This window comes from Scyliorhinus torazame, chromosome 14, assembly GCF_047496885.1.
Source record: "Scyliorhinus torazame isolate Kashiwa2021f chromosome 14, sScyTor2.1, whole genome shotgun sequence".
Classification (NCBI taxonomy): domain Eukaryota; kingdom Metazoa; phylum Chordata; class Chondrichthyes; order Carcharhiniformes; family Scyliorhinidae; genus Scyliorhinus; species Scyliorhinus torazame.
Window position 1 is genome coordinate 144522546 of NC_092720.1, and position 22214 is coordinate 144544759.

The window sequence follows — 22214 nt, forward strand, 5'->3', positions numbered from 1 at the left end:
ACACCGTGCATCTCTCTCCCTCACACAAAGTGCATCTCTCTCTTCCCCACACACACACAGTGCACCTCCCTCTCCCTCACACACACACAGTGCATCTTCCTCTCCCTCACACACACAGAGCACCTCTCTCCCTCACACACACAGTCCATCTCTCTCCCTCACACACACACACAGTGCATCTCTCTCTCCCTCACACACACAGCACCTCTCTCTCTCTCACACACACAGTGCATCTCTCTCCCTCACACACAGTCCATCTCTCTCCCTCACACACAAAGTGCATCTCTCTCCCTCACACACACACAGTGCATCTCTCTCCCTCACACAAAGTGCATCTCTCTCTTCCCCACACACACACAGTGCACCTCCCTCTCCCTCACACACACACAGTGCATCTCCTCTCCCTCACACACAGTGCATCTCTCTCTTCCCCACACACACAAAGTGCACCTCCCTCTCCCTCATACACACCAGGTGCTTCTCTCTCCCTCACACACACCGTGCATCTCTCTCCCTCACACAAAGTGCATCTCTCTCTTCCCCACACACACACAGTGCACCTCCCTCTCCCTCACACACACACAGTGCATCTCCTCTCCCTCACACACAGTGCATCTCTCTCTTCCCCACACACACAAAGTGCACCTCCCTCTCCCTCACACACACACAGTGCATCTTCCTCTCCCTCACACACACAGAGCACCTCTCTCCCTCACACACACAGTCCATCTCTCTCCCTCACACACACACAGTGCATCTCTCTCTCCCTCACACACACAGCACCTCTCTCTCTCTCACACACACAGTGCATCTCTCTCCCTCACACACAGTCCATCTCTCTCCCTCACACACAAAGTGCATCTCTCTCCCTCACACACACACAGTGCATCTCTCTCTCCCTCACACACACAGTGCATCTCTCTCCCTCACACAAAGTGCATCTCTCTCTTCCCCACACACACACAGTGCACCTCCCTCTCCCTCACACACACACAGTGCATCTCCTCTCCCTCACACACAGTGCATCTCTCTCTTCCCCACACACACAAAGTGCACCTCCCTCTCCCTCACACACACACAGTGCATCTTCCTCTCCCTCACACACACAGAGCACCTCTCTCCCTCACACACACAGTCCATCTCTCTCCCTCACACACACACACAGTGCATCTCTCTCTCCCTCACACACACAGCACCTCTCTCTCTCACATACACAGTGCATCTCTCTCCCTCACACACAGTCCATCTCTCTCCCTCACACACAAAGTGCATCTCTCTCCCTCACACACACACAGTGCATCTCTCTCTCCCTCACACACACCGTGCATCTCTCTCCCTCACACAAAGTGCATCTCTCTCCCTCACACTCACAGTGCATCTCTCTCCCTCACACACACAGTGCATCTCTCTCCCTCAGACACACACAGTGCACGTCTCTCCCTCATACACACCAGGTGCTTCTGTCTCCCTCACACACACCGTGCATCTCTCTCCCTCACACAAAGTGCATCTCTCTCTTCCCCACACACACACAGTGCACCTCCCTCTCCCTCACACACACACAGTGCATCTCCTCTCCCTCACACACACACCGTGCATCTTCCTCTCCCTCACACACACAGAGCACCTCTCTCCCTCACACACACAGTCCATCTCTCTCCCTCACACACACACACAGTGCATCTCTCTCTCCCTCACACACACAGCACCTCTCTCCCTCACACACACACAAAGTGCATCTCTCTCCCTCACACACAGTCCATCTATCTCCCTCACACACAAAGTGCATCTCTCTCCCTCACACACAAAGTGCATCTCTCTCCCTCACACACACACAGTGCATCTCTCTCTCCCTCACACACACCGTGCATCTCTCTCCCTCACACAAAGTGCATCTCTCTCCCTCACACTCACAGTGCATCTCTCTCCCTCACACACACAGTGCATCTCTCTCTCCCTCACACACACAGTGCATCTCTCTCCCTCAGACACACACAGTGCACGTCTCTCCCTCATACACACCAGGTGCTTCTCTCTCCCTCACACACACACACTGCATCTCTCTCCCTCCCACAAACAGTGCATCTCTCTCTCCCTCACACACACAGTGCATCTCTCTCCCTCACACACACACACAGTGCATCTCTCACCCTCACACACACACAGTGCATCTCTTTCTCCCTCACGCACACACAGTGCATCTCTCTCTCCCTCACACACACAGTGCATCTCTTTCTCCCTCACACACACACTGCATCTCTCTCCCTCTCACACACACTGCATCTCTCTCCCTCTCACACACACTGCATCTCTCTCCCTCACACACACTGCATCTCCCTCTCCCTCACACACACAGTGCATCTCTCTCTCCCTCACACACACACTGCATCTCACTCCCTCACACACACAGTGCATCTCTCTCCCTCACACACACAAAGTGCATCTCTCTCTCCCTCACACACACTGCATCTCTCTCTCCCTCACACACACACAAGTGCATCGAACTCCCTCACACTCACACACTGCATCTCTCTCCCTCCCACACACACACTGCATCTTTCTCCCTCACACACACACACTGCATCTCTCTCTCCCTCACACACACACACACAGTGCACGTCTCTCCCGCATACACAGTACATCTCTCTCTCCCTCACGCACAAAGTGCATCTCTCTCCCTCACACACACAAAGTGCATCTCTCTCCCTCACTCACACACAGTGCATCTCTCTCTCACTCACACACACACTGCATCTCTCTCCCTCCCACAAACAGTGCATCTCTCTCTCCCTCACACACACAGTGCATCTCTCTCCCTCACACACACAGTGCATCTCTCTCCCTCACACACACACACAGTGCATCTCTCACCCTCACACACACACAGTGCATCTCTTTCTCCCTCACGCACACACAGTGCATCTCTCTCACCCTCACACACACAGTGCATCTCTTTCTCCCTCACACACACACTGCATCTCTCTCCCTCTCACACACACTGCATCTCTCTCCCTCTCACACACACTGCATCTCTCTCCCTCACACACACTGCATCTCTCTCTCCCTCACACACACAGTGCATCTCACTCCCTCACACACACAGTGCATCTCTCTCCCTCGCACACACAAAGTGCATCTCTCTCTCCCTCACACACACTGCATCTCTCTCTCCCTCACACACACACAAGTGCATCGAACTCCCTCACACTCACACACTGCATCTCTCTCCCTCCCACACACACTGCATCTTTCTCCCTCACACACACACACTGCATCTCTCTCTCCCTCACACACACACACAGTGCACGTCTCTCCCGCATACACAGTACATCTCTCTCTCCCTCACGCACAAAGTGCATCTCTCTCCCTCACACACACAAAGTGCATCTCTCTCCCTCACTCACACACAGTGCATCTCTCTCCCTCACTCACACACAGTGCATCTCTCTCTCCCTCACACACACACCGCATCTCTCTCCCTCACACACACACTGCATCTCTCTCCCTCACTCACACACAGTGCATCTCTCTCTCCCTCACACACACACCGCATCTCTCTCCCTCACACACACACTGCATCTCTCTCCCTCACACACACAAAGTGCATCTCTCTCTCCCTCACACACAAAGTGCATCTCTACTCTTCAAACACACAGTGCATCTATCTCCCTCACACACACACACTGCACCTCTCTCCCTCACACACACACAGTGCATCTCTCTCCCTCACACACGCAGTGCATCTCTCTCCCTCACACACGCAGTGCATCTCTCTCCCTCACACACACAAAGTGCATCTCTCTCCCTCACTCACACACAGTGCATCTCTCTCTCCCTCACACACACACCGCATCTCTCTCCCTCACACACACACTGCATCTCTCTCCCTCACACACAAAGTGCATCTCTACTCTTCAAACACACAGTGCATCTATCTCCCTCACACACACACACTGCACCTCTCTCCCTCACACACACAGTCCATCTCTCTCCCTCACACACACACACCACCTCTCTCCCTCACACACACACACAGTGCATCTCTCTGTCCCTCACACACACAGCAGCTCTCTCTCTCTCACACACAGTGCATTTCTCTCCCTCACACACAGTCCATCTCTCTCCCTCACACAAAAGTGCATCTCTCTCCCTCACACACACACAGTGCATCTCTCTCTCCCTCACACACACCGTGCATCTCTCTCCCTCACACACAAAGTGCATTTCTCTCCCTCACACTCACAGTGCATCTCTCTCCCACACACACACAGTGCATCTCTCTCCCTCACACACACCGTGCATCTCTCTCCCTCACACACAAAGTGCATCTCTCTCCCTCACACTCACAGTGCATCTCTGTCCCTCACACACACAGTGCATCTCTCTCCCTCAGACACACACAGTGCACGTGTCTCCCTCATACACACACACTGCATCTCTCTCCCTCCCACCAACAGTCCATCTCTCTCTCCCTCACACACACACACTGTGCATCTCTCTCCCTCCCACCAACAGTCCATCTCTCTCTCCCTCACACACACACACTGTGCATCTCTCTCCCTCACACACACACACAGTGCATCTCTCTCCCTCACACACACACAGTGCACGTCCCTTCCGCATTCACACAGTACATCTCTCACGCGCATAGTGCATGTCTCTCCCTCACACGCACAAAGTGCATTTCTCCCCTTCACACACACAGTACATCTCTCTCTCCCTCACACACACACACTGCATCCCTCTCCCTCCCACACACTGTGCATCTCTCTCATCCTCACGCACACAGTGCATCTCTCTCTCCCTCACACACACACAGTGCACCTCCCTCCTCCTCACACACAAAGTGCATCTCTCTCCCTCACACACACACAGTGCATCTCTCTCCCTCACACACACACACAGTGCATCTCTCACCCTCACACACACACACTGCATCTCTCTCTCCCTCACACACACCGTGCATCTCTCTCCCTCACACCAACAGTGCATCTCTCTCCCTCTCACACACACTGCATCTCTCTCCCTCACACACACTGCATCTCTCTCCCTCACACACACATTGCATCTCTCTCTCCCTCACACACACACAGTGTGTGTCTCTCTCTCCCTCACACACACACACACAGTGCACGTCTCTCTCTCACACACACACACAGTGCACGTCTCTCCCGCATACACACAGTACATCTCTCTCTCCCTCACGCACAAAGTGCATGTCTCTCCCTCACACACACAAAGTGGATCTCTCTCCCTCACTCACACACAGTGCATCTCTCTCTCCCTCACACACACAGTGCATCTCTCTCCCTCACACACACTGCATCTCTCTCCCTCACACACACACAGTGCACGTCTCTCCCGCATACACACAGTACATCTCTCTCCCCCTCACGCACAAAGTGCATGTCTCTCCCTCACACACACAAAGTGGATCTCTCTCCCTCACTCACACACAGTGCATCTCTCTCTCCCTCACACACACAGTGCATCTCTCTCCCTCACACACACACACAGTGCATCTCTCCCTCCCTCACACACACAGTGCATCTCTCTCTCCCTCACACACACTGCACTCTCTCTCTCCCTCACACACACACAAGTGCATCGACTCCCTCACACACACACTGCATCTCTTCCCTTCAAAAACACCGTGCATCTCTCTCCCTCAGACACACACAGTGCACATCTCTGCCTCATACACACAGTGCATCTCTCTGTCCCTCACACACACAGTGCATCTCTCTCCCTCACACACACACAGAGCACCTCCCTCTCCCTCACACACACACAGTGCATCTCTCTCCCTCACACACACACAGTGCACGTCCCTTCCGCATTCACACAGTACATCTCTCACGCGCATAGTGCATGTCTCTCCCTCACACGCACAAAGTGCATTTCTCCCCTTCACACACACAGTGCATCTCTCTCTCCCTCACACACACACACTGCATCCCTCTCCCTCCCACACACTGTGCATCTCTCTCATCCTCACGCACACAGTGCATCTCTCTCTCCCTCACACACACACAGTGCACCTCCCTCCTCCTCACACACAAAGTGCATCTCTCTCCCTCACACACACACACTGCATCTCTCTCTCCCTCACACACACAGTGCATTTCTCTCTCCCTCACACACACAGTGCATCTCTCTCCCTGACACACACACAGTGCATCTGTCTCTCCCTCACACACACCGTGCATCTCTCTCCCTCACACACACGGTGCATCTCTCTCCCTCTCACGCACACTGTGCATCTCTCTCTCTCCCTCACACACACAAAATGCTTCTCTCTTCATCACACACACACAGTGCATCTCTCTCCCTCATACACACAAGGTGCTTCTCTCTCCCTCACACACACAAGGTGCTTCTCTCTCCCTCACACACACACAAAGTGCATCTCTCTCTCCCTCACACACACTCAGTGCATCTCTCTCTCCCTCACACACACTGCATCTCTCTCTCCCTCACACACACACAAGTGCATCGAACTCCCTCACACTCACACACTGCATCTCTCTCCCTCCCACACACACTGCATCTTTCTCCCTCACACACACACTGCATCTCTCTCTCCCTCACACACACACACAGTGCACGTCTCTCCCGCATACACAGTACATCTCTCTCTCCCTCACGCACAAAGTGCATCTCTCTCCCTCACACACACAAAGTGCATCTCTCTCCCTCACTCACACACAGTGCATCTCTCTCTCCCTCACACACACACCGCATCTCTCTCCCTCACACACACACTGCATCTCTCTCCCTCACACACACAAAGTGCATCTCTCTCTCCCTCACACACAAAGTGCATCTGTACTCTTCAAACACACAGTGCATCTATCTCCCTCACACACACACACTGCACCTCTCTCCCTCACACACACACAGTGCATCTCTCTCCCTCACACACGCAGTGCATCTCTCTCCCTCACACACGCAGTGCATCTCTCTCCCTCACACACGCAGTCCATCTCTCTCCCTCACACACACACACCACCTCTCTCCCTCACACACACACACAGTGCATCTCTCTCCCTCACACACACAGTGCATCTCTCTCCCTCACACACGCAGTCCATCTCTCTCCCTCACACACACACACCACCTCTCTCCCTCACACACACACACACTGCATCTCTCTGTCCCTCACACACACAGCAGCTCTCTCTCTCTCACACACAGTGCATTTCTCTCCCTCACACACAGTCCATCCCTCTCCCTCACACAAAAGTGCATCTCTCTCCCTCATACACACACAGTGCATCTCTCTCTCCCTCACACACACCGTGCATCTCTCTCCCTCACACACAAAGTGCATCTCTCTCCCTCACACTCACAGTGCATCTCTCTCCCTCACACACAAAGTGCATCTCTCTCCCTCACTCACAGTGCATCTCTGTCCCTCACACACACAGTGCATCTCTCTCCCTCAGACACACACAGTGCACGTGTCTCCCTCATACACACCAGGTGCTTCTCTCTCCCTCACACACTCACACTGCATCTCTCACCCTCCCACCAACAGTGCATCTCTCTCTCCCTCACACACACACACTGTGCATCTCTCTCCCTCACACACACACACAGTGCATCTCTCACCCTCACACACACACAGTGCATCTCTTTCTCCCTCACACACACAGTGCATCTCTCTCTCCCTCACACACACCGTGCATCTCTCTCCCTCACACACAAAGTGCATCTCTCTCCCTCACACACACAGTGCATCTCTCTCCCTCCCACCAACAGTGCATCTCTCTCCCTCTCACACACACTGCATCTCTCTCCCTCACACACACTGCATCTCTCTCCCTCACACACACAGTGCATCTCTCTCTACCTCACACACACACACAGTGTGTCTCTCTCTCCCTCACACACACACACAGTGCACGTCTCTCTCTCACACACACACACAGTGCATCTCTCTCTCCCTCACACACACAGTGCATCTCTCTCCCTCACACACACTGCATCTCTCTCCCTCACACACACACAGTGCACGTCTCTCCCGCATACACACAGTACATCTCTCTCCCCCTCACGCACAAAGTGCATGTCTCTCCCTCACACACACAAAGTGGATCTCTCTCCCTCACTCACACAGTGCATCTCTCTCTCCCTCACACACACAGTGCATCTCTCTCCCTCACACACACACAGTGCATCTCTCCCTCCCTCACACACAAGTGCATCGATCTCCCTCACACACACACTGCATCTCTTCCCTTCAAAAACACCGTGCATCTCTCTCCCTCAGACACACACAGTGCACGTCTCTCCCTCATACACACAGTGCACATCTCTGCCTCATACACACAGTGCATCTCTCTGTCCCTCACACACACAGTGCATCTCTCTCCCTCACACACACACAGAGCACCTCCCTCTCCCTCACACACACACAGTGCATCTCTCTCCCTCACACACACACAGTGCACGTCCCTTCCGCATTCACACAGTACATCTCTCACGCGCATAGTGCATGTCTCTCCCTCACACGCACAAAGTGCATTTCTCCCCTTCACACACACAGTGCATCCCTCTCCCTCCCACACACTGTGCATCTCTCTCATCCTCACGCACACAGTGCATCTCTCTCTCCCTCACACACACACAGTGCACCTCCCTCCTCCTCACACACAAAGTGCATCTCTCTCCCTCACACACACACAGTGCATCTCTCTCTCCCTCACACACACACTGCATCTCTCTCTCCCTCACACACACACTGCATCTCTCTCTCCCTCACACACACACAGTGCATCTCTCCCTCCCTCACACACACAGTGCATCTCTCTCTCCCTCACACACACTGCATCTCTCTCTCTCCCTCACACACACACAAGTGCATCGATCTCCCTCACACACACACTGCATCTCTTCCCTTCAAAAACACCGTGCATCTCTCTCCCTCAGACACACACAGTGCACATCTCTGCCTCATACACACAGTGCATCTCTCTGTCCCTCACACACACAGTGCATCTCTCTCCCTCACACACACACAGAGCACCTCCCTCTCCCTCACACACACACAGTGCATCTCTCTCCCTCACACACACACAGTGCACGTCCCTTCCGCATTCACACAGTACATCTCTCACGCGCATAGTGCATGTCTCTCCCTCACACACACAAAGTGCATTTCTCCCCTTCACACACACAGTGCATCTCTCTCATCCTCACGCACACAGTGCATCTCTCTCTCCCTCACACACACACAGTGCACCTCCCTCCTCCTCACACACAAAGTGCATCTCTCTCCCTCACACACACACAGTGCATCTCTCTCTCCCTCACACACACACTGCATCTCTCTCTCCCTCACACACATAGTGCATTTCTCTCTCCCTCACACACACAGTGCATCTCTCTCCCTGACACACACACAGTGCATCTGTCTCTCCCTCACACACACCGTGCATCTCTCTCCCTCACACACACGGTGCATCTCTCTCCCTCTCACGCACACAGTGCATCTCTCTCTCTCCCTCACACACACAAAATGCTTCTCTCTTCCTCACACACACACAGTGCATCTCTCTCCCTCATACACACAAGGTGCTTCTCTCTCCCTCACACACACAAGGTGCTTCTCTCTCCCTCACACACACAAAGTGCATCTCTCTCTCCCTCGCACACACTCAGTGCATCTCTCTCTCCCTCACACACACAGTGCACCTCCCTCTCCCTCACACACACACACAGTGCATCTCTCTCCCTCACACACACACAGTGCATCTCTCTCCCTCGCGCACACACACACAGTGCAGCTCTCTCCCTCACACACACACACACGTACAGTGCATCTCTCTCCCTCACACAAACACACAGTGCATCTCTCTCCCTCACACACACACAGTGCATCTCTCTCCCTCACACACACACCGTGCACCTCCCTCTCCCTCACACACACAGTCCTTCACACTCGAACACTCGTGTCTCCCTCACGCTTGAACACACGTGCCTCCCTCGCGCTCGAGCTCACGTGTCTCCCTCGTGCTCGAACACACGTGTCTCCCTCGCGCTCGACCACAAGTGTCTCCCTCGCGCTCGAACAAACGTGTCTCCCTCGCGCTCGAACAAACGTGCCTCCTTTGCGCTCGAACAAACGTGTCTCCCTCGTGCTCGAACAAATGTGTCTGTCTTGCGCTCAAACACATGTCTCCCTCACACTGGAACACACGTGTCTCCCTCACGCTCGAACACACAATCTTCCTATTGCTCGAGCACACATGTCACCCTCGCACTGGAACACAAGTGTTTCCCTCACGCTTGAACACGTGCCTCCCTCGCGGCTCGAACAAACGTGTCTCCCTCGCGCTCGAACAAACGTGTCTCCCTCGCGCTCGAACAAACGTGTCTCCCTCGCGCTCGAACAAACGTGTCTCCCTCGCGCTCGAACACGTGTCCCCCTCACGCTCGAACACACGTGACTCCCTCGCACTCGAACACACGTGTCTCCCTCGCACTTGAACACACGTCTCCCTCGTGCTCGAACACACGTGTCTCATTCGCGCTGGAAGCCACGTGACTCCCTCGCGCTGGAGCACGCACTCAAACACGCAGGCGTCTCCCCCTCTGCAACTCTCGCACTCTCACACAATCATCTCCCTCTCCCTCGAACACACGGGCACGTCTCGGTGGAACACAGACTTCTCACCGTTGCTCGAACACACGTGTCTCCCTCGCGCTCGAACACGCGTGTCACCCTTGCGCTCGAACGCACGTGCCTCCCTCGCGCTCGAACACTTGTCTCCCTCGCGCTCGAACACTTATCTCCCTCACACTGGAACACGTGTCTCCCTCGCACTGGAACACGCATGTCTCCCTCACACTGGAACACGTGTCTCCCTCGCACTGGAACACGCATGTCTCCCTCGCACTGGAACACGCGTGTCTCCCTCGCGCACAAACGCACGTGTCTCCCTCACGCTCGAACCAACAAATCTTCCTATCGCTCGAGTGCACATGTCTCCCTCGCACTCGACCAGACGTGTCTCCCTCGTGCTCGAACACGCGTGTCTCATTCGCGCTGGAACCCACGTGACTCCCTCGCGCTCGAACACGCGCTCAAACACACAAGCGTCTCCCCCTCTGCGTCTCTCGCACTCTCACAATCGTCTCCCCCTCCCTCGAAAACACGGGCACGTCTCGGTGGAACCCAGACGTCTCACCGTTGCTTGAACACATGTCTCCCTCATGCTCGAACAGACATATCTCCCTCACACTCGAACACACGTGTCTCCCTCACGCTCGAACAAGTGTCTCCCTCGCACTGGAACACGTGTCTCACTCGCACTGGAACACACGCGTCTCCCTCGCGCACGAATGCACGTGTCTCCCTCACGCTTGAACCAACAAATCTTCCTATCGCTCGGGTGCACGTGTCTCCCTCACACTGGACCACACGTGTCTCCCTCGCGCTCGAACACACGTGTCTCCCTCGCACTTGAACACACATGTCTCCCTTGTGCTCGAACGCACGTGCCTCCCTCGCGCTCGAACACTTGTCTCCCTCGCGCTGGAACACACGCATCTCCCTCGCGCACAAACACACACTCAAACACGCAGGCGTCTCCCCCTCTGCATCTCTCGCACTCTCACACAATCGTCTCCCTCTCCCTCGAACACACGGGCACGACTCGGTGGAACACACGTCTCACCGTTGCTCGAACTCACGTGTCCCCCTCACGCTCAAACACACGTGACTCCCTCGCACTCGAACACACGTGTCTCCCTCGCGCTCGAACACACGTGTCTCCCTCGTGCTCTAACACACGTGTCTCCCTCGCGCTTGAACACTCGTTTCTCCCTCTTGCTCGAACACACGTGTCTCGCTCGCACTCGAATACCCGTGACTCCCTCGCGCTCGAACAACCGTGACTCCCTCGCGCTCGAACAACCGTGACTCCCTCGCGCTCGAACAACCGTAACTCCCTCGCGCTCGAACACACGTGTCTCGCTCGCGCTCGAACACTTGTCTCCCTCGCGCTCGAACGCACAAATCTTCCTATCGCTCGAGCGCACAAATCTTCCTATCGCTCGAGCGCACATGTCTCTCTCGTGCTCAGACGCACTCGAACATGCGTGTCTTCCTCATGCTCGAGTACACGTGACGCCCTCACGCTCGAACACGTGTCTCCGGCGTGCTCGAACACTTCTCCCTCGCGTTCAAATACACGTGTCTCCCTCATGCTTGAACCAACAAATCTTCCTATAGCTCGAGTGCACATGTCATCTCACGCTGGAACACACGTGTCTCCCTCGTGCTTGAACACACATGTCTCGTGCATGAACACGTGTCTCCCTCGCGCTGAAACACACGAGTCTCCCTCACGCTGAAACACACGAGTCTCCCTCACGCTCTAACACACGCTCAAACACACAGGCGTCTCCCCCTCTGCATCTCTCGCACTCTCACACAATCGTCTCCCTCTGCCTCGAACACACGGGCACGTCTCGGTGGAACACAGACGTCTCACCGTTGCTCGAACACACGTGTCTTTCTCGCGCTCAAACAAACGTGTCTTCCTCGCACTCGAACACACGCGTCTCCCTCGCACTCGAACACACGCGTCTCCCTCGTGCTCGAACGCACGTGTCTACCTCGCGCTCGAACACAGGCGTCTCCCTCGTGCTCGAACACACGTGTCTCCCTCATGCTCGAACACACGTGTCTCCCTCGCGCTCGAACATGCTTGTCTCCCTCGCGCTCGAACACGTGTCTCTCTCGCACTGGAACACGCGTGTCTCCCTCGCGCACAAACGCACGTGTCTCCCTCACGCTCGAACCAACAAATCTTCCTATCGCTCGAGTGCACATGTCTCCCTCGCACTGGACCACGCGTGTCTTCCTCGCGCTCGAACACACGTGTCTCCCTCGCACTTGAATACACGTCTCCCTCGTGCTCGAACACGCGTGTCTCATTCGCGCTGGAACCCACGTGACTCCCTCGCGCTGGAACACGTGCTCAAACACACAGGCGTCTCCCCCTCTGCATCTCTCGCACTCTCACACAATCGTCTCCCTCTCCCTCGAACACACGGGCACGTCTCGGTGGAACACAGACGTCTCACCGTTGCTCGAACACATGTGTCTCCCTCGCGCTCGAACACGCGTGTCACCCTCGCGCTCGAACGCACGTGCCTCCCTCGCGCTCGAACACTTGTCTCCCTCACACTGGAACACGTGTCTCCCTCGCACTGGAACACGCATGTCTCCCTCGCACTGGAACACGCGTGTCTCCCTCGCGCACAAACGCACGTGTCTCCCTCACGCTCGAACCAACAAATCTTCCTATCGCTCGAGTGCACATGTCTCCCTCGCACTCGACCAGACGTGTCTCCCTCGTGCTCGAACATGCGTGTCTCAATCGCGCTGGAACCCACGTGACTCCCTCGCGCTCGAACACGCGCTCAAACACACAAGCGTCTCCCCCTCTGCGTCTCTCGCACTCTCACACAATCGTCTCCCCCTCCCTCGAAAACACGGGCACGTCTCGGTGGAACCCAGACATCTCACCGTTGCTTGAACACATGTCTCCCTCACGCTCGAACACACGTGTCCCCCTCGCGCTCGAACAGACATGTCTCCCTCACACTCGAACACACATGTCTCCCTCACGCTCGAACACACGTGTCTCCCTCGCGCTCGAACAAGTGTCTCCCTCGCACTAGAACACGTGTCTCCCTCGCACTGGAACACACGCGTCTCCCTCACGCACGAATGCACGTGTCTCCCTCACGCTCGAACCAACAAATCTTCCTATCGCTCGGGTGCACGTGTCTCACTGACACTGGACCACACGTGTCTCCCTCGCGCTCGAACACACGTGTCTCCCTCGCACTTGAACACACATGTCTCCCTCGTGCTCGAACGCACGTGCCTCCCTCGCGCTCGAACACTTGTCTCCCTCGCGCTGGAACACACGCGTCTCCCTCGCGCACAAACACGCACTCAAACACGCAGGCGTCTCCCCCTCTGCATCTCTCGCACTCTCACACAATCGTCTCCCTCTCCCTCGAACACATGGGCACGACTCGGTGGAACACAGACGTCTCACCGTTGCTCGAACTCACGTGTCTCCCTCGCGCTCGAACACAGGTGTCTCCCTCGCGCTCGAACACAGGTGTCTCCCTCGCGCTCGAACACAGGTGTCTCCCTCGCGCTCGAACACAGGTGTCTCCCTCGCGCTCGAATACAGGTGTCTCCCTCGCGCTCGAACACGGGTGTCTCCCTCGCGCTCGAACACAGGTGTCTCCCTCGCGCTCGAACACTTGTCTCCCTCGCGCTGGAACACACGCGTCTCCCTCGCGCACAAACACGCACTCAAACACGCAGGCGTCTCCCCCTCTGCATCTCTCGCACTCTCACACAATCGTCTCCCTCTCCCTCGAACACATGGGCACGACTCGGTGGAACACAGACGTCTCACCGTTGCTCGAACTCACGTGTCTCCCTCGCGCTCGAACACAGGTGTCTCCCTCGCGCTCGAACACAGGTGTCTCCCTCGCGCTCGAACACAGGTGTCTCCCTCGCGCTCGAACACAGGTGTCTCCCTCGCGCTCGAACACAGGTGTCTCCCTCGCGCTCGAATACAGGTGTCTCCCTCGCGCTCGAACACGGGTGTCTCCCTCGCGCTCGAACACAGGTGTCTCCCTCATGCTCGAACACACGTGTCTCCCTCGCGCTCAAACACGTGTCGCCCTCGCGCTCAAACACACGTTTCTCCCTCACGCATGAACACAGAAATCTTCCTATCACTCGAGCGCACATGTCTCCCTCACGCTCGCACGCACGCATCTCCCTCGCGCTCGTGCACACCTGTCTCTCTTGCACACACACACACACACACGCCTGTCACCCCCACGCTTGAACACATTTATTGCCCTCACGCTCGAACACGCGTGTCTCCCTCGCGCTCGAACACTCGTGTCTCCGACTTGCTCGAACACACGTGTCTCCCTCCTGCTCGAACACGTGTCTCCCTCGTGTTCGAACACCCGTGTCAACCTCTCGTTCGAACACACGTGTCTCCCTCGCGCGGACGCACGTGTCTCCCTCGCGCGGACGCACGTGTCTCCCTCGCGCGGACGCACGTGTCTCCCTCGCGTTCGAACACCCGTGTCAACCTTAATAATGAATTCTTAATAATAATTTAGGGCAGCACGGTAGCATAGTGGTTAGCACAATTGCTTCACAGCTCCAGGGTCCCAGGTTCGATTCCGGCTTAGGTCACTGTCTGTGCGGAGTCTGCACATCCTCCCCGTGTGTGCGTGGGTTTCCTCCGGGTGCTCCGGTTTCCTCCCACAGGCCAAAGATGTGCAGGTTAGGTGGATTGACCATGATAAATTGCCCTTAGTCTCCAAAATTGCCCTTAGTGTTGGGTGGGGTTACTGGGTTATGGGGATAGGGTGGCGGTGTTGACCTTGGGTAGGGTGCTCTTTCCAAGAGCCGGTGCAGACTCGATGGGCCGAATGGCCTCCTTCTGCACTGTAAATTCTATGATAATCTATGAATCTTTATTGTCACAAACAGGCATACATTAACACTGCAATGAAGTTACTGTGAAAAGCTACCATTCTGGCGCCTGCTCGGCTACACAGAGGGAGATTTCAAAATGTCCAATTCACCTAACAGCACGTCTTTCGCGACTTGTGGGAGGAAAATGGAGCACCGGAGGAAACCCACGCAGGCACGGGGAGAACGTGCAGACTCCACACAAACAGTGACCCAAGCCGGGAATTTCTCTTTTTTTGCACAAGCTGGAATCATAGAATGCCTACAGTGCAGAAGGAGGCCATTTGGCCCATCAAGTCTGCACCGAACCTCTGAAAGCACTCCACCCCAAATACATTCCCCTGCCCTATCCCAACAACCCCTGAACCTAACCCACACATTTTTATTTGGACACTATGGAGCAATTTATCTTGGCCAATCCGCCCAACCTGCACATCGTTCGACTATGGGAGGAAATCGGAGCACCCAGAGAAACCCACGCAGACACGGGGTGAAAGTGCAAACTCCACACAGTCACCCAAGACCGGAATTGAACCCATGGTGCAGCATTGTTAACCACTGTACAGGCCTCCCAACAGCCAGCGGGAGATAGAGGAGCAGATAGGTAGACAGATTTTAGAAAAGAGTAAAAACAACAGGGTTGTGGTGATGGGAGACTTCAACTTCCCCAATATTGACTGGGACTCACTTAGTGCCAGGGGCTTAGACGGGCAGAGTTTGTAAGGAGCATCCAGGAGGGCTTCTTAAAACAATATGTAGACAGTCCAACTAGGGAAGGGGCGGTACTGGACCTGGTATTGGGGAATGAGCCCGGCCAGGTGGTAGATGTTTCCGTAGGGGAGCATTTCGGTAACAGTGACCACAATTCAGTAAGTTTTAAAGTACTGGTGGACAAGGATAAGAGTGGTCCTAGGATGAATGTGCTAAATTGGGGGAAGGCTAATTATAACAATATTAGGAGGGAACTGAAGAACATAGATTGGGGGCGGATGTTTGAGGGCAAATCAACATCTGACATGTGGGAGGCTTTCAAGTGGCAGTTGAAAGGAATTCAGGACCGGCATGTTCCTGTGAGGAAGAAGGATAAATATGGCAATTTTCGGGAACCATGGATGACGAGAGATATTGTAGGCCTCGTCAAAAAGAAAAAGGAGGCATTTGTCAGGGCTAAAAGGCTGGGAACAGACGAAGCCTGCGTGGAATATAAGGAAAGTAGGAAGGAACTTAAGCAAGGAGTCAGGAGGGCTAGAAGGGGTCACGAAAAGTCATTGGCAAATAGGGTTAAGGAAAATCCCAAGGCTTTTTACACATACATAAAAAGCAAGAGGGTAGCCAGGGAAAGGGTTGGCCCACTGAAGGATAGGCAAGGGAATCTATGTGTGGAGCCAGAGGAAAAGGGCGAGGTACTAAATGAATACTTTGCATCAGTATTCACCAAAGAGAAGAAATTAGTAGATGTTGAGTCTGGAGAAGGGTGTGTAGATAGCCTGGGTCACATTGAGATCCAAAAAGACGAGGTGTTGGGTGTCTTAAAAAATATTAAGGTAGATAAGTCCCCAGGGCCTGATGGAATCTACCCCAGAATACTGAAGGAGGCTGGAGAGGAAATTGCTGAGGCCTTGACAGAAATCTTTGGATCCTCGCTGTCTTCAGGGGATGTCCCGGAGGACTGGAGAATAGCCAATGTTGTTCCTCTGTTTAAGAAGGGTAGCAAGGATAATCCCGGGAACTACAGGCCGGTGAGCCTTACTTCAGTGGTAGGGAAATTACTGGAGGGAATTCTTCGAGACAGGATCTTCCCATTTGGAAGCAAATGGACGTATTAGTCAGATGTCACTGTCCAACGCCGGCATCTCCACATCACGTATTAGTGAGAGGCAGCACGGTTTTGTGAAGGGGAGGTCGTGTCTCACTAACTTGATAGAGTTTTTCGAGGAGGTCACTAAGATGATTGATGCAGGTAGGGCAGTGGATGTTGTCTATATGGACTTCAGTAAGGCCTTTGACATGGTAGACTAGTACAAAAGGTGAAGTCACACGGGATCAGGGGTGAGCTGGCAAGGTGGATACAGAACTGGCTAGGCCATAGAAGGCAGAGAGTAGCAATGGAAGGATGCTTTTCTCATTGGAGGGCTATGACCAGTGGTGTTCCACAGGGATCAGTGCTGGGACCTTTGCTCTTTGTAGTATATATAAATGATTTGGAGGAAAATGTAACTGGTCTGATTAGTAAGTTTGCAGACGACACAAAGGTTAGTGGAATTGCGGATAGCGATGAGGCCTGTCTGAGGATACAGCAGGATTTAGATTGTTTGGAGACTTGGGCAGAGAGATGGCAGATGGAGTTTAATCCGGACAAATGTGAGGTAATGCATTTTGGAAGGTCTAATGCAGGTAGGGAATATACAGTGAATGGTAGAACCCTCAAGAGTATTGAAAGTCAAAGAGATCTAGGAGTATAGGTACACAGGTCATTGAAAGGGGCAACGCAGGTGGAGAAGGTAGACAAGAAGGCATACGGCATGCTTGCCTTCATTGGCCGGGGCATTGAGCATAAGAATTGGCAAGTCATGTTGCAGCTGTATAGAACCTTAGTTAGGCCACACTTGGAGTATAGTGTTCAATTCTGGTCGCCACACTACCAGAAGGATGTGGAGGCTTTAAAGAGGGTGCAGAAGAGATTTACCAGAATGTTGCCTGGTATGGAGGGCATTAGCTATGAGGAGCGGTTGAATAAACTCAAAACTCAGAATAAACTGAAAAATAAGAAGGGAGAGATCACCTTGGTAGGACTGTACTACAGGCCCCCAAATAGTCAGCGGGAATTTGAGGAGCAAATATGTAAGGAGATTACAGATAGCTGCAAGAATAATAGGGTGGTAGTAGTAGGGGACTTTAACTTTCCCAACATTGACTGGGACAGCCATAGCATTAGGGGCTTGGATGGAGGGAAATTTGTTGAGTGTATTCAGGAGGAATTTCTCATTCAGTATGTGGATGGACCGACTAGAGAGGGGGCAAAACTTGACCTCGTCTTGGGAAATAAGGAAGGGCAAGTGACAGAAGTACGAGTGAGGGATCACTTTGGGACAAGTGACCATAATTCCATTAGTTTTAAGATAGCTATGGAGAATGATAGGTCTGGCCCAAGAGTTAAAATTCTTAATTGGGGCAAGGCCAATTTTGATGGTATCAGACAGGAACTTGCAGAGGTAGATTGGGGGAGACTATTGGCAGACAAAGGGACGGCTGGTAAATGGGAGGCTTTTAAAAATGTGTTAACCAGGGTGCAGGGTAAGCACATTCCCTTTAGAATGAAGGGCAAGGTTGGTAGAAGTAGGGAACCCTGGATGACTCGAGATATTGAGACTCTGGTCAAAAAGAAGAAGGAGGCATATGACGTACATAAGCAACTGGGATCAAGTAGATCCCTTGAAGAGTATAGAGATTGTCGAAATAGAGTTAAGAGGGAAATCAGGAGGGCAAAAAGGGGACATGAAATTGCTTTGGCAAATAATGCAAGGGAGAATCCAAAGAGATTCTACAGATACATAAAGGGGAAAAGAGTAACTAGGGACAGAGTAGGGCCTCTTAAGGATCAACAAGGGCATCTATGTGCAGAGCCACAAGAGTTGGGTGAGATCCTGAATGAATATTTCTCATCGGTATTCACGGTGGAGAAAGGCATGTATGTTAGGAAACTAAGGGAAATAAATAATGATGTCTTGAGAAGTGTGCATATTACAGAGGAGGAGGTGCTGGAAGTCTTAAAGCGCATCAAGGTAGATAAATCCCCGGGACCTGATGAAATGTATCCCAGGATGTTGTGGGAGGCTAGGGAGGAAATTGCGGGTCCCCTAACCGAGATATTTGAATCATCGGCAGCCACAGGTGAGGTGCCTGAAGATTGGAGAGTGGCGAATGTTGTGCCCTTGTTTAAGAAGGGCAGCAGGGAAAAGCCTGGGAACTACAGACCGGTGAGCCCAACGTCTGTAGTAGGTAAGTTGCTAGAAGGTATTCTGAGAGACAGGATCTACAAGCATTTAGAGAGGCAAGGACTGATTTGGGGCAGTCAGCATGGCTTTGTGCGTGGAAAATCATGTCTCACAAATTTGATTGAGTTTTTTGAGGGAGTGACCAAGAAGGTAGATGAGGGCAGTGCAGTAGACGTTGTCTACATGGACTTTAGCAAAGCCTTTGACAAGGTACCGCATGGTAGGTTGTTGCAGAAGGTTAAAGCTCACGGGATCCAGGGTGAGGTTGCCAATTGGATTCAAAATTGGCTGGACGACAGAAATTATGAGGGGCATAGACAGAGTGGATAATCAGAGGCTTTTCCCCAGGGTAGAGGGGTCAATTACTAGGGGGCATAGGTTTAAGGTGAGAGGGGCAAGGTTTAGAGTAGAGGGTGGTCGTAGAGGGTTGTTTTTCAAACTGGAGGCCTGTGACCAGTGGTGTGCCTCAGGGATCGGTGCTGGGTCCACTGTTATTTGTGATTTATATTAATGATTTGGATGAGAATTTAGGAGGCATGGTTAGTAAGTTTGCAGATGACACCAAGATTGGTGGCACAGTGGATAGTGAAGAAGGTTATCTAGGATTGCAACGGGATCTTGATCAATTAGGCCAGTGGGCCGACGAATGGCAGATGGAGTTTAATTTAGATAAATGTGAGGTGATGCATTTTGGCAGATCAAATCAGGCCAGGACCTACTCAGTTAATGGTATGGCGTTGGGGAGAGTTATAGAACAAAGAGATCTAGGAGTACAGGTTCATAGCTCCTTGAAGGTGGAGTCGCAGGTGGACAGGGTGGTGAAGAAGGCATTCGGCATGCTTGGTTTCATTGGTCAGAACATTGAATATAGGAGTTGGGACGTCTTGTTGAAGTTGTACAAGACATTGGTACGGCCACACTTGGAATACTGTGTGCAGTTCTGGTCACCCTATTATAGAAAGGATATTATTAAACTAGAAAGAGTGCAGAAAAGATTTACTAGGATGTTGCCGGGACTTGATGGTTTGAGTTATAAGGAGAGGCTGGATAGACTGGGACTTTTTTCCCTGGAGCGTAGGAGGCTTGGGGGTGATCTTATAGAGGTCTATAAAATAATGAGGGGCATAGATAAGGTAGATAGTCAACATCTTTTCCCAAAGGTAGGGGAGTCTAAAACTAGAGGGCATAGGTTTAAGGTGAGAGGGGAGAGATTCAGAAGGGCCCAGAGGGGCAATTTCTTCACTCAGAGGGTAGTGAGTGTCTGGAATGGGCTGCCAGAGGTAGTAGTAGAGTCGGGTACAATTGTGTCTTTCAAAAAGCATTTGGATAGTTACATGGGTAAGATGGGTATAGAGGGTTATGGGCCAAGTGCGGGCAACTGGGACTAGCTTAATGGTAAAAACTGGGAGGCATGGACTGGTTGGGCCGAAGGGCCTGTTTCCATGCTGTAAACTTCTATGATTCTATAACTCGGTTTGTTCCCACTGGAACGAAGGAGGTTGAGGGGAGACCTGATAGAGGTATACAAAATTATGAGGGGCATAGACAGAGTGGATAATCAGAGGCTTTTCCCCAGGGTAGAGGGGTCAATTACTAGGGGGCATAGGTTTAAGGTGAGAGGGGCAAGGTTTAGAGTAGATGTACGAGGCAAGTTTTTTACGCAGAGGGTAGTGGGTGCCTGGAGCTCGCTACCGGAGGAGGTGGTGGAAGCAGGGACGATAGTGACATTTAAGGGGCATCTTGACAAATACATGAATAGGATGGGAATAGAGGGATTCGGACCCAGGAAGTGTAGAAGATTGTAGTTTAGTCGGGCAACATGGTCGGCACGGGCTTGGAGGGCCGAAGGGCCTGTTCCTGTGCTGTACATTTCTTTGTTCTTTGTTCTTTGTTCACTATGCCGTCTACTAAAGTTGAATTCATTAAGTATTAAAAGTTTACTGGTGACTTATCTAGCTCACAGATGTGCCACGGCCTCAATGAATGATGGGGCAGGTTAGAGGAGCTATAATACCCTCTCCTGTTCCTGCATTCCTAAGCATTCTAGTTTTTAATAGTGAGCTCCAAAACCAAGCTGCTTTAAAAATAATCTTTCTCCTTTTGCCTCATACGGTGCTGTCTGATTGTCATTGTGCCAGTCACTTTTAAAGCCTGCTTCAACAAAGAACAATTCAGCACAGGAATAGACCCTTCAGCCCTCATAGCCTGTACTGAACAAAATCTTCAGTACTTATGGTGCCATTTCCCTCTATACCCATCCAATCCATGTATTTGTCAAAATGCCTTTTGAACACTTTTAATGTATCTGCTTCCACAACCACCCCTGGCACTATGTTTCAGGCACTCACCACCCTCTGTGTAAAAAAACCTGCCTCGCACATCTCCTCTAAACTTTGCCCCATGGACCTTAAACCTATGCCCCTGGTGACTCACCCCTCCACCCTGGGAAAGAGTGCCTGCCCATCCAATCTATCCATGCCCCTCATAATCTTGTAGACCGCCCCTCAACCTCCGTCTTCCAAATGAAAACAGTCTAAGTCTATTCAGCCTCTCCGCATAGCTAAGTAGGGGTTGTGTATAATATTTCATGGTCTTGTCCAAAATACATAATAAATAAAATTCCAGGCTGAAAAAACTGAGTTTGCCCTTTCTGAAATGAAATGAAATGAAATGAAAAT

General features: G+C 52.7%; 1 protein-coding gene across 2 annotated transcripts in view; it reads left to right on the forward strand.

The window, feature by feature from the left end:
• Positions 1-22214, forward strand: part of ryk (receptor like tyrosine kinase) — a 492414-nt gene that overhangs the window by 313717 nt on the left and 156483 nt on the right. The window lies entirely within an intron of this gene.